The 11,761-nt window shown below is 37.0% G+C and overlaps 1 non-coding gene across 1 annotated transcript; it reads right to left on the minus strand.

The window, feature by feature from the left end:
* Nucleotides 1-1,403: 1,403 nt before the first annotated feature.
* LOC121217535 (small nucleolar RNA R71) lies at nt 1,404-1,509 on the minus strand. Its single transcript, XR_005913630.1, has one exon. It is a non-coding gene; the product is annotated as a small nucleolar RNA R71 (small nucleolar RNA).
* Between the last annotated feature and the right edge of the window lie 10,252 nt (nt 1,510-11,761).

Genomic DNA, 11,761 nt, shown 5'->3' on the forward strand with positions numbered 1-11,761 from the left:
ACCTAAGACGGATCTTCTTATTATTTGAGTTATATGATAAATACTTGTTCTTATTCTTAATTGTGAATTTAACCCTTGCTTTAATATTTCAGAATATTAATTCAGGTTTTTGATGTGCTTATTCAGTAGAGCAAAAGTCTCTGTTTAAGAGTAGATCATTCATAATTAAGCGGAGTTGCATGCAATCCTAGAGATAGAACGATATAAATTTGTCAGATTAGAATCAAATCTAATAAGGGAATCCATAAATCGAGTTAATGCGACAATAGGGGTTTTAATTAGAAAGAGATTTCAATTAATCAACCTAGAGTCAGTTGTTTTTAGTCTCGAGAGAGATATTAACATAAATCAGGGATTTCTACGGATTAAGTCAAGTGAATAAATCGTCTAACTCAAAGGTAATAAGTGAAGTCTAGGTGGATTCTTCCTTGAGTATTGTCTTCTCCATCGGTTTTCCAAAAAGTATTTTCCAATTTTAATCTCTGTCATAATCATAGTTAATTAGATAATTAGTTTTAGATAATACATTCTCTTAAATTTTAGGCTAGATAATAAAAATATAGTAATTACTAGTACTTTTAGTCCTCGTGGATATGATATTTTCGGTCTTACCATAACTATACTACTATTCGATAGGTGTGTTTGCCTTAAGTTGAATTTATAGTTAGTTACAGGACCATCAAGTTTTTGGCGCCATTGTCGGGGACTAAGATATTAGGAACACTTAATTTTTATTACTTTACCCATTTTTATTTTTGTTGCAATTTAATTTTGTTTTTATTTACTATTTTTTTTCTTTACTTTTGGCAAGTTTTTATAGTTTATGACTAGAAGAAACCCGTTAGGACCTCTACTTTTTTATAGTGAGATCAAGAGCACAGCTTGCAAAAACCAAAGAGAAATAAGGTGAAGCCTACAATACATAGAGGAAGGGCAAGAGGACGATATTCACACCACAACCGAGGAGATGGCTAAAAATCAGAATAATTCGCTACCTCCTGTGGTTGCTACAAATCCAGTAAATCAGAATCCTGCTCCTCATACTATGTATGATGCAAAACCTACTTTAACAGGAACTGAATCGAGTATAGTTAGACCTGTTGTTGCTGCAAATACTTTTGAACTGAAACCTAACACGATTCAAATGATACAACATTTTGTTCAGTTTGATGGTTTGCAGGACGAGGATCCAAACACTCATTTAGCAAATTTTCTGGAATTCTGCAACACCTTTAAGATCAATGGCATTTCTGACGATGCCATTCGCCTTCGGTTGTTTCCCATTTCATTAAGGAATAAAGCTAAATAGTGGTTGAACTTGTTACCTCGAGGGTCAATCACCACTTGGGAGCAAATGACCAAACAATTTTTGCTTAAATATTTTCCGCTGGCTAAAACAGCTAAATTACGAAATGATATCTCTTCTTTTGTGTAGATGGATTTAGAAACACTGTATGTTGCATGGGAGAGATACAAAGATCTATTGAGAAGGTGCCCTCACCATGGATTACCCCTTTGGCTACAAGTTCAAACTTTCCACAACGTGTTAAATCCCTCGACTAGACAAATGATCAACGCAGCTGCTAGTAGAACTATCAATAACAAAACACCTGAAGAGGCTTATGAGTTCAAAGAAGAGATGTCACTGAATAATTATCAGTGGCAAGTTATGAGGACAAAGCTGTCAAAAGCAGCAGGCGTTTTTAATGTCGATTCGGTTGCTATGCTTTCCAATCAGGTAGAACTTTTGAATAGAATAATTGACGGTTTACTTGGTTGTACGCAGGTACATCCAGTAATGCAGTGCGATGCAAGTGGAGGTGGATTAAACAATTCAGAATATCCACCCTATGGTCCCAACATGGGGAACGGGCAATTGAACTATATGGGTAATAATCCTCGACCTCAAAATAACCCTTATAGTAACACTTACAATGCAGGCTGGAGGAACCACCCAAATTTCTCATGGGGAGGCCAAGGAAATCAAAGACCACCACCCCCTCCAGGCTTCTAGCAACAACCTTACCAAGCAGAGAAAAAGCCGAACCTTGAGGAGATGATGACAAAATTTATCTCAGTAGCGGAGACTCGTTTTCAAAATACTGAAACTGTACTTAATATTTAGCAAGCATCATTTCAAGGGCTCGAGAATCAAATAGGACAGCTGGCTAAGATGATTTTAGAGAAACAACCAGGGAACCTACCTAGCAATACCGAACCCAATCCAAAAGAGCATGTGAAAGTAGTTACATTAAGGAGTGGGAAGGTGTTAGTTGAATCTTAAAAGAAGCTACAACCAGAACTTGATAGAAAGAAAGGTGAGGAGGAAGAACCCAAAAACAATGAAAAACCAGTGTTGAGGGAATATAAACCACCAATCCCATACCCAGAAAAGTTGAAGAAATGCCGCATGGATGCACAATTTGATAAATTTCTTGAACTTTTTAAACAATTACATATTAATTTACCTTTTGTTGAAGCTATCTCGCAAATGCCAACATATGCAAAATTTTTAAAGGAGCTTCTAACAAATAAAAGGAATTTTGAAGACTTGTCTATAGTGGAACTCAACGAGGAATGCTCGGCCATACTCCAAAATAAACTGCCAAACAAACTGAAAGATCCAGGAAGTTTTACTATCCTGCTTAATTGCTAGTTTGAATCTTGAGAAGACACTAGCTGATTTAGGTGCTAGCATTAATTTGACGCCATATAAAATGTTCAAGCAACTTGCTCTTGGGGAATCGAAACCCACTAGGATGAGTATCCAACTAGCTGATAAATCTGTTAAATATCCTAGGGGTATTATAGAAGACGTACTTGTAAAAGTAGATAAATTTATATTCCCTATTGATTTTGTTGTGCTTGACATGGATGAGGATGTTGAGGTGCCTTTGATTTTAGGTCATCCATTTTTAGCCACTGCTAGGGTTGTTATTGATGTGGGTGATGGTAAACTTGTGCTTAGAGTAGGTGACGAAGAGATTATTTTTAAAATTTATGATGCCCATGAGATTTTCTAGGGAACAGAATGACTCATGTTATTTTATTGACTCTATTGATCATGCTACTCAAGACTCTTTACAGGAAATCGTACATAAGGACACATTGGAACTGTGTCTTACCCAAAGAGAGGAGGTAAATAGTGCTGACTCTGAGATAGGTAAGATAAAAGCTTAACTAAATTCCAATGAGCTTTCACTGAGACAGAAGAGCTACGAGGGTGTTGAGGTAAATAATGAATTCAAATTAAAACCCTCTATTGAAGAACCGCCTAAATTAGAGTTAAAGCAATTACCAGATCACTTAGAATACGCGCTTCTTAGAGATAATTCCACATTACCAGTAATTATTGCTTCAAATTTACAGACAACCAAAAAAGACAAGTTACTCAAAGTATTAAAGGAGCATAAAAGAGCCATAGCTTGGAAGATTTCTAACATAAGAGGGATTAACCCTTCTTTTTGCACACATAAAATTTTAATGGAAGATGAATTCAAACCCTGTGTGCAAGCTCAAAGACGGTTGAATCCTAACATGAAAGAAGTCGTAAGAGCTGAGGTAATTAAACTTCTAGATGCTGGAATTATTTATCCTATTTCTGATAGTTCCTGGGTAAGTCCTGTGCAGGTTGTTCCTAAGAAAGGAGGCATGACTGTCGTGGCCAATGAGAAGAACGAAATAATTCCAACACATACAGTCATGGGATGGAGAGTTTGCATTGACTATAGGAAATTGAAAGATGCCACAAGAAAGGACCACTTTCCCCTACCATTCATTGATCAGATGTTGGAAAGATTATCTGGACATATGTATTATTGCTTCCTAGATGAACTCTCCGATTATTTCCAAATCCCGATAGCTCCTGAGGATCAAGAGAAAACGACATTTACATGTCCGTATGGTATGTTTGCTTATCGACAAATGCCTTTTGGATTATGTAATGCTCTTGCTACTTTTCAACGATGCATGTTGGCCATTTTTAATGAACTTGTGGAAGACATCATGGAGGTATTTATGGATGACCTCTTGGTATTCGGTAACTCTTTCCATATTTGCCTTAAAAATTTTAAAAAGTTTTAATTAGATGTGAGGAAACAAATCTTGTACTGAATTGGGAAAAATGTCACTTCATGGTTCGTGAAGGAATTGTGTTAGGCCATAAAATCTCTAGTAAGGGAATCGAGGTTGATAAAGCAAAAGTTGAAACTATTGAGAAATTACCTCCCCCTAATTCAATTAAGGCTATTCGTAGTTTTTTAGGTCATGCTGGATTTTATAAAAGATTTATTAAAGACTTTTCTAAAATAGCTAAGCCTTTAACGAATTTGCTAGAGAAAGATGTACCTTTCAATTTCAGTCAGGATTGTTTAGAAGCATTCAATACTCTTAAGGATAAATTAATTAACGCTCCGATTGTAGTCACACCTGATTGGAATTTACCTTTTGAACTAATGTGTGATGCCAGTGATTCTGCAGTAGGAGTGGTTCTTGGACAGCAGAAAGACAAGCACTTTCAACCGATTTATTATGCTAGCAAAACATTGATAGCTGCACAAGAAAATTATACGATGACCGAGAAAGAATTATTGGCTGTGGTTTTTGCATTTGATAAATTTATACCATATTTAATATTATCTAAAGTTGTCGTTTACACTGACCACTTAGCTCTTTGATACCTCCTTAATAAAACAGATGCAAACCTCGACTAATGAGATGGATTTTATCGTTGCAGGAATTCGATTTAGAAATTCAAGATAAGAAAGGAGTAGAAAATCTTGCAGTAGATCATCTATCCAGATTAGAAAACCCACATCTCAATGAACTGAACGAACAAGAGATAAATGACTCATTCCCTGAAGAAAAACTTTTTTCTATCTCTGACTATGAGGAACCTTGGTTTGTAGACATTGCGAATTATTTAGCCGCTAACATTATACCAAAAAGGTTGACACATCAGCAAAAGAAGCAATTCTTTAGTGACGTGAAAAACTATTTTTGGGAAGTACCTTTTCTTTTTCGTATATGAACAGATCAAGTAATTCGAAGATGCGTTACAGAGACAGAAGCGATTAAAATTTTGGAGTATTGCCACTCAGGACCGACTGGGGGACATTACAGTGGAATTAGGACTACACATAAAACACTCAAATCAGGTTTTTACTGGCCCACACTATTCAAAGATGCCAATAGGTATGTTGCTACTTGCAATAAATGCCAACGAATAGGTAATATCTCTAAATGTGACGAAATACCCCAAACGTACATGCTCTCATGTGAAATATTTGATGTATGGGGTATTGATTCCATAGGTCCATTCCCTAGCTCATTTGGGAATAAATACATATTAGATGCTGTTGATTATATGTCTAAATGGGTGGAAGCCCAAGCCTTACCTACTAATGATACTAGAGTAGTGGTGAAGTTTCTTAAGAAAATTTTCTCTCGATTTGGAACACTTAGAGTAATCATCAGTGATAGGGGCACTCATTTCTGTAATACTCAATTTGATAAAAAAACCCTTAAGAAATATGGAGTTTATTACAGAACAGCTACCCCTTACCATCCTCAAACTAGTGGACAAGTCGAAGTCGCTAACCGAGAACTTAAAGCATTCTAGAAAAAAATATAGAGTCAAATAGGAAGGATTGGGCAAAGAAAATTGATAGTGATTTATAGGCCTATAGGAACATCCCCTTACAAACTTGTTTATGGGAAGAGTTGTCATTTACCATTTGAATTGGAACATAAAGCATTCTGGGCTATAAAATTTCTAAACTTTGATCCCAAACTCGTAGGTGAAAAGAGATTGATGCAGCTGAATGAGTTAGATGAATGGCGAGCTAATGGCTATGAGAATTCACGAATATACAAGGAAGCAACAAAGCGCCGCCATGATGCTTATTTAAAGCAAAACAGGCAATTTGAAGTTGGAGATCGTGTCCTGTTATACAACTCAAGCCTCAAATTGTTCCCTGGGAAGCTTAAATCAAAATGGTAAGGTCATTTCGTAGTCCAAACCGTTTTTTCATATGGCACAGTAGAGGTAAGTCACCCAACTCAAGGCACTTTTAAGGAAAATGGACATCGACTTAAACTTTATAACAGTGAGGATTTCAAAAACAGGGGAGAGGAGCTATGGCTCTGCAAACCTGAATAAACATACCTTCCAGGTAAAGTCGAGCTCAAACTCTAAATAAGCGCTACTCGGGAGGCAACCCGAGCACTAACCCCACTAAATAACTTAGTTTTTTTTTCCTTTTTTTGTTTTATAATCTGACTACAGGTATTTTCAGCACACACGGCCTAGGACACGAGCGTGCTTTCAGCCGTTGGCTCTCCACAGGCAAGCGACACGAGCGTGGCCATGGTCGTGCTAAAACAAGACAAATATTTTTTCAAGACAGGATGACACACGGCCTACGATAAATCACCACAGCCATTCAAGGCGACCGTGGAAGACACACGGCTTGTACCACGGGCGTGCTTGAGGCCTTTTGAAAACTTGCCCAAAATTCAAAACATAAACAAAGTCAGAATAAAATACGGGTGTAGGCCACGGCCGTGTTCAAGAGCCGTACACAATCCTGACTAATTGACACGGGCGTGTTGCATTGGACACGTGCGTGGGAGAAACGAAGCGAGCACCACATGCCCGTGCGATGTGGCCATGTGGGTCACACGGCATAAACACACGGGCGTGTCCTCAGGTTGTGTGTGATACTGGCTTGAAACATCAAACCATAAGCATAATACATGAACATGGGCGTGGTGAACCTAACACGGTCGTGGAAGAAGCGAACGATCGTACACACAGTCGTGCAACACGGCTGTGCGCACCACATGGCCTGGGGACACGGGCGTCTCAAAGCAACCGTGTGCGATCCTGACTATGAATTTCATGAAAAACGCAGGCTGAGAGAGTACCAAACGGGCCTGGGCCACGGCCGTGTGGCTTAAACTAGGGATTACACGACCGTGGCCCCCTTTTTAATCCCCCCTAACCCTAATTTCTCCCTTTACCCTTCACTATTCATCATCTTCTTCAACAAGCTTCCCTTCTCCTTCTCCCTTTTTCCCTCTCTTCCCCCTGCCCCTTTGACCACCACGTACCACCGCTAGCTACCTCCTCCTCTCCTTTCCCCTTCTTCCTCACCCCTTCCACCTCTCATCACGTGCCACCCCGTGCGCACACCGACCACCATGATAACCTCTTCGCTGGGCACCGTGATTGTTGAACCCAACCTCTACCACCACCTTCACCTCTATCTACATGTCACATACACATCACTTTGAATGCCTCTAAACCTGTTTCCGCTCTTTCAAGGATTACATCCAAATTCAGGGCAGTTTCACTTCTCTCCCTCTGTTCTGATTACTATTATCTATCTCTGTACATTGATGTCAATGTACATATTAAGTGTGAGGAGGTTATTTTTGTGATTATAAAAAAAAACCTGAATTTTTATCTTGTTCTCAAATAATTTCCTCATATTACTATTAAAATAAATCTTGATTGACTTATGATTTTTACTGATATGTTTTGAATTAAATCATAAATAATTGTGCATTGATTGTCAACTAGAGGATCAAGCATGATAAGTTGGATTTTGAGAATTAAAATTTCTAGGTTGTTTCCCTGAATCGAGGTATGATCTTAAAGTTTTGAATTTATAGGGTTGACATCAAATACCCATAAATTTTGTGAGATTTTGAGCCTTTTAGAGCATATATCTTTCTTGCTCACTGATTATTTTTATGAGTATGTCAACATTGATTTGCTATTCTAGAACTTGCATCGATTATACATGTTAAGACCACACCTTTGATTTGATATACTAAAATGATAAAGGCACTTAGGTTCTAACCCATTTACCCCATAAAAAGCCTACCCACATAATTGACCCCTAGTGAACCCCTTTTAGCCTTAACTATTATTTCTCGACTTTACCCCTTAATTTTAACCCACAAATTATCCCTTTTTGATTCATTAAGAATTTCTCCCTTTTTATTAACTTCCTTTTTATCGAGATTTAATTTGATTAGTTACCTAATTATGTCTGTTCATTCCAGTTGCTGAATTATTCCTTATTATGTATTTTCCATTATTGTTCTTATTCTTAAAAAAAACCTCGTATATTCATTCAAATTACATTTTGTTCTAAAGAGCTTGGATAAGTTATCGTATTGAGAGAAAAAGCTCCCTTCATTAGTTTTGGTTAGTGTTAATTCTGGCACTTGTTTGTAATTAAGCAATTAGCTTTGTTTTTTTTTCTAAGTTTGGTAATCTATTAAATTAATCTCAATTCTAACCCTCTTTTGCAGCCATTATCCACACCTTTAACCCAAGCCCCATTACAACCTTGTTAAAGACCTTTTGATTTGTGTATCATTTCATTGTAGTGGTGGAGATTTGATTTTCATGCAAGCCTATAGTAATAGCCTTTCATGTTTGACTATTGAGTGCTTAATTATTAAACCTTAAACACTTTGAGTGATTTGAGTGAATCATTAGTAAAGATGTCAACCTTGTTAATTTGGAATTGAAGGTGATTACTTAGATAAAAGGGGATACCTATGATTTTATGATTGAAATGCTCAATTTGGATTGTTTGAAACTTTAATGTTCTTATAGTTAAGCTCTTAATGTATGATTACTCGTAGATTATTTCAAACATTATTAATGATAATTATAAGTTAAGAAGGATCTATTTTATTTGTGAGTTGAGGATTTTGCTTGAGGAAAAGCAAATGCTTAAGCGTGGGGATATTTGATAAACCATAATATATACATATTTTTTTACCCCATTCTTGGCATATTTATGGATGATTTTTCCTTGGTTTCATTGAATTTGATGCTCCTAATCCTTTAATTTCATGTTTTATAATCAGGAAAGCTTAGGATAACAAAAAGAGCGAGAAACAGGCCAAAAACGGACAAATTAGACCTAAATCAGTGTTGCACATGACCTAGGCACTTCCATACGAGTGATCCACACGCCCGTGCATGACACACGGGTAGGCTACATGCCTGTGTGTCATGGTCGTGTCGACATTAATCCAAGTCAGAATTACACACGGCCTGAGCACCTTCACACGGGCGTGGCAACCGTGTCCCTGTCGAGCCCAAGTCTAGTTCTACTCAAAAAAGGCTAATTTTGGGCTATTTTGGGCATTTGAAAGTGTATATAAACACCCTAGAAGAGGATTAGAGGAGGAAGAGAGAGGAAAGCAGAAAATACTGAAAGATAGCCATCAGAATCACATCAGAGGTAGGATCTACATCAAAACTGAAGATTTCCATCCAATTTCCTAGAAGTTCTTTGGGTTTCTTTGTGTTTTGTTGCTTTCCAAACTTTGATATGTTTTTCATTATTATTATAAACTAAACTCCCTAAATACCTAAGGGAGATAAAACCTAAGACGGATCTTATTATTATTTGAGTTATATGATAAATACTTGTTCTTATTCTTAATTATGAATTTAACCCTTGCTTTAATATTCTAGGATATTTATTCAGGTTTTTGATGTGCTTATTCAGTGGAGCAAAAGTCCCTGTTTAAGAGTAGATCATTCATAATTAAGCGGAGTTGCATGCAATCCTAGAGATAGGACAACATAAATCTGTCGTATTAGAGTCAAATATAATAAGGGAATCCATAAATCGGGTTAATACGACAATAGGGGTTTTAATTAGAAAGAGATTTCAATTAATCAACCTAGAGTCAGTTTTTTTTAGTCTCAAGAGAGATATTAACATAAATCAGGGATTTCTACGGATTAAGTCAAGTGAATAAATCGTCTGAATCAAAGGTAATAAGTGAAGTCTAGGTGGATTCTTCCTTGAGTATTGTCTTCTCCATCGGTTTCCAAAAAGTATTTTCCAATTTTAATCTCTGTCGTAATCTTAGTTAATAAGATAATTAGTTTTAGATAAAACATTCTCTAAAATTTTAGGCTAGATAATAAGAAGATAGTAATTACTAGTACTTTTAGTCTTCGTGGATACGATATTTTTGGTCTTACTATAACTATACTACTGTTCAATAGGTGCGCTTGCCTTAAGTAAAATTTTTAGTTAGTTACATGACCATCAGACGTCAGAGTTTTCGATCACACTATCAATTGGAAAGATTTGGTATAGTTAGATTCAACATTTTGAATATGGCATGTATAGGGACTTGGTCTTTTTGTTATGTGTCATATTGATTAGCCAAATGTGTTGGCTCATGAAAGCATTATGATTATTTTGTATATTGCCATGAGAGGTGGCTCATATTGATTATTTGGGTTGTAACCCTAATTATTGGTGCATGCATACAAATGTGCTTATGCTTTAATGTGGTTATGGTTGCTTATGGTTAATGATTGTGATGGATGCCATGTATGTTTGGTGTATGAAAAATGATTAATGTGTATGACAATAAAGGTGATGCAAGTGTGTAACTTGAAAGTAGGTTAGTAAAGATGATAGACAAAGATGAGATTGGTATGGAATGCCATATGAATGCATGATATTTGAATAGGAGATATGTTGATATTAGCAATTCATAATTTAACCATGAAGGTGAATGCTTGAGTAATTAAATATGCCATGTTGCATGCCATGCAATGAGTGTAAGTATGTGAGTGTTTAAAGGTGGAAAATGGCTTGGAAAATAGCCTAGAAATTGTCCACACGGTAGACACACAGGCATATGTCTAGGCCGTGTGTGACACATGGTCTACCCCATGGGCATGTAATCCGGTGTCCCCTACACCCTAATTATGTAAAATAGAATGCCAAGTAGTAAACACACGGGTAGAGACACAATCATGTGTCTCAGCCATGTGAAGGACATGGCCTTACGACATGGGCATGTGCCCAGGCCGTGTGAAGTCTACACTTAATTTTTGGAATTTAATTCGCCACATGGCCTAAGCACACGGGCGTGTGACTAGGCCGTGTAACCTTATTTTTTTGATGATGTTATAGTCAGAGAGTTACACAGGCTGAGGACATAGGCATGTCCCAAGCCACACTGGCGTGTGTGACCACACGACCTGCCCACACGGGCATGTGACTCTCCAAATCAAGAAAATTTTCTAAGACGGGCATGTGACTCTCCAAATCAAGAAAATTTTCTAAGTCTTCCTATTATTTGCAAAGTTCTTGGTTTAGTCCCGAACCACCCTCGATGTATGTTTTGGGCTTCGTAGGCCCATGTAAAGGACAGTTTGTATGTGTATGAAGCATTTTATTTTGAACAAAAATATGATGGCCCGATTTTGTATGATTGGTTATGTTTAAGTCTGGTAACGCCTCGAACCCTGTCTCGGCTTTGGATACAGGCAAGGGGTGTTACAAATGGTGCAAAACTAGTGGGATGAATTCCATGATTTTTCATCAACATCTCATTATTTTGTTCAGCCACCAAAAGGCATGAAATCAATTCAGAATACGTTTTAAAATCTTTTTCACGATATTGCTACTGTAAGAGCACATTAGTAGCATGAAAGGTTGAAAATGTTTTCTCTAACAAGTGCTCACTAGTTATGTTTTCTCCACTTAATTTTAGTTGAGAACTAATTTTGAAAAGTTCTGAATTGTATTCACTCACAGTCTTAAAATCTTGAAACCGTAAGTGTATCCAATCATAACGAGCTTTAAGGAGTATCACACTTTTTCTGATGGTCAAATCATTCTTTCAAATTTTTCCACAACTCAAGAGGGTCTTTCACAGTGAGATATTCCACTTTTAATCCTTCATATAGATGATG

This window comes from Gossypium hirsutum, chromosome A02 (assembly GCF_007990345.1).
Source record: "Gossypium hirsutum isolate 1008001.06 chromosome A02, Gossypium_hirsutum_v2.1, whole genome shotgun sequence".
In the NCBI taxonomy this organism is placed as follows: Eukaryota; Viridiplantae; Streptophyta; class Magnoliopsida; order Malvales; family Malvaceae; genus Gossypium; species Gossypium hirsutum.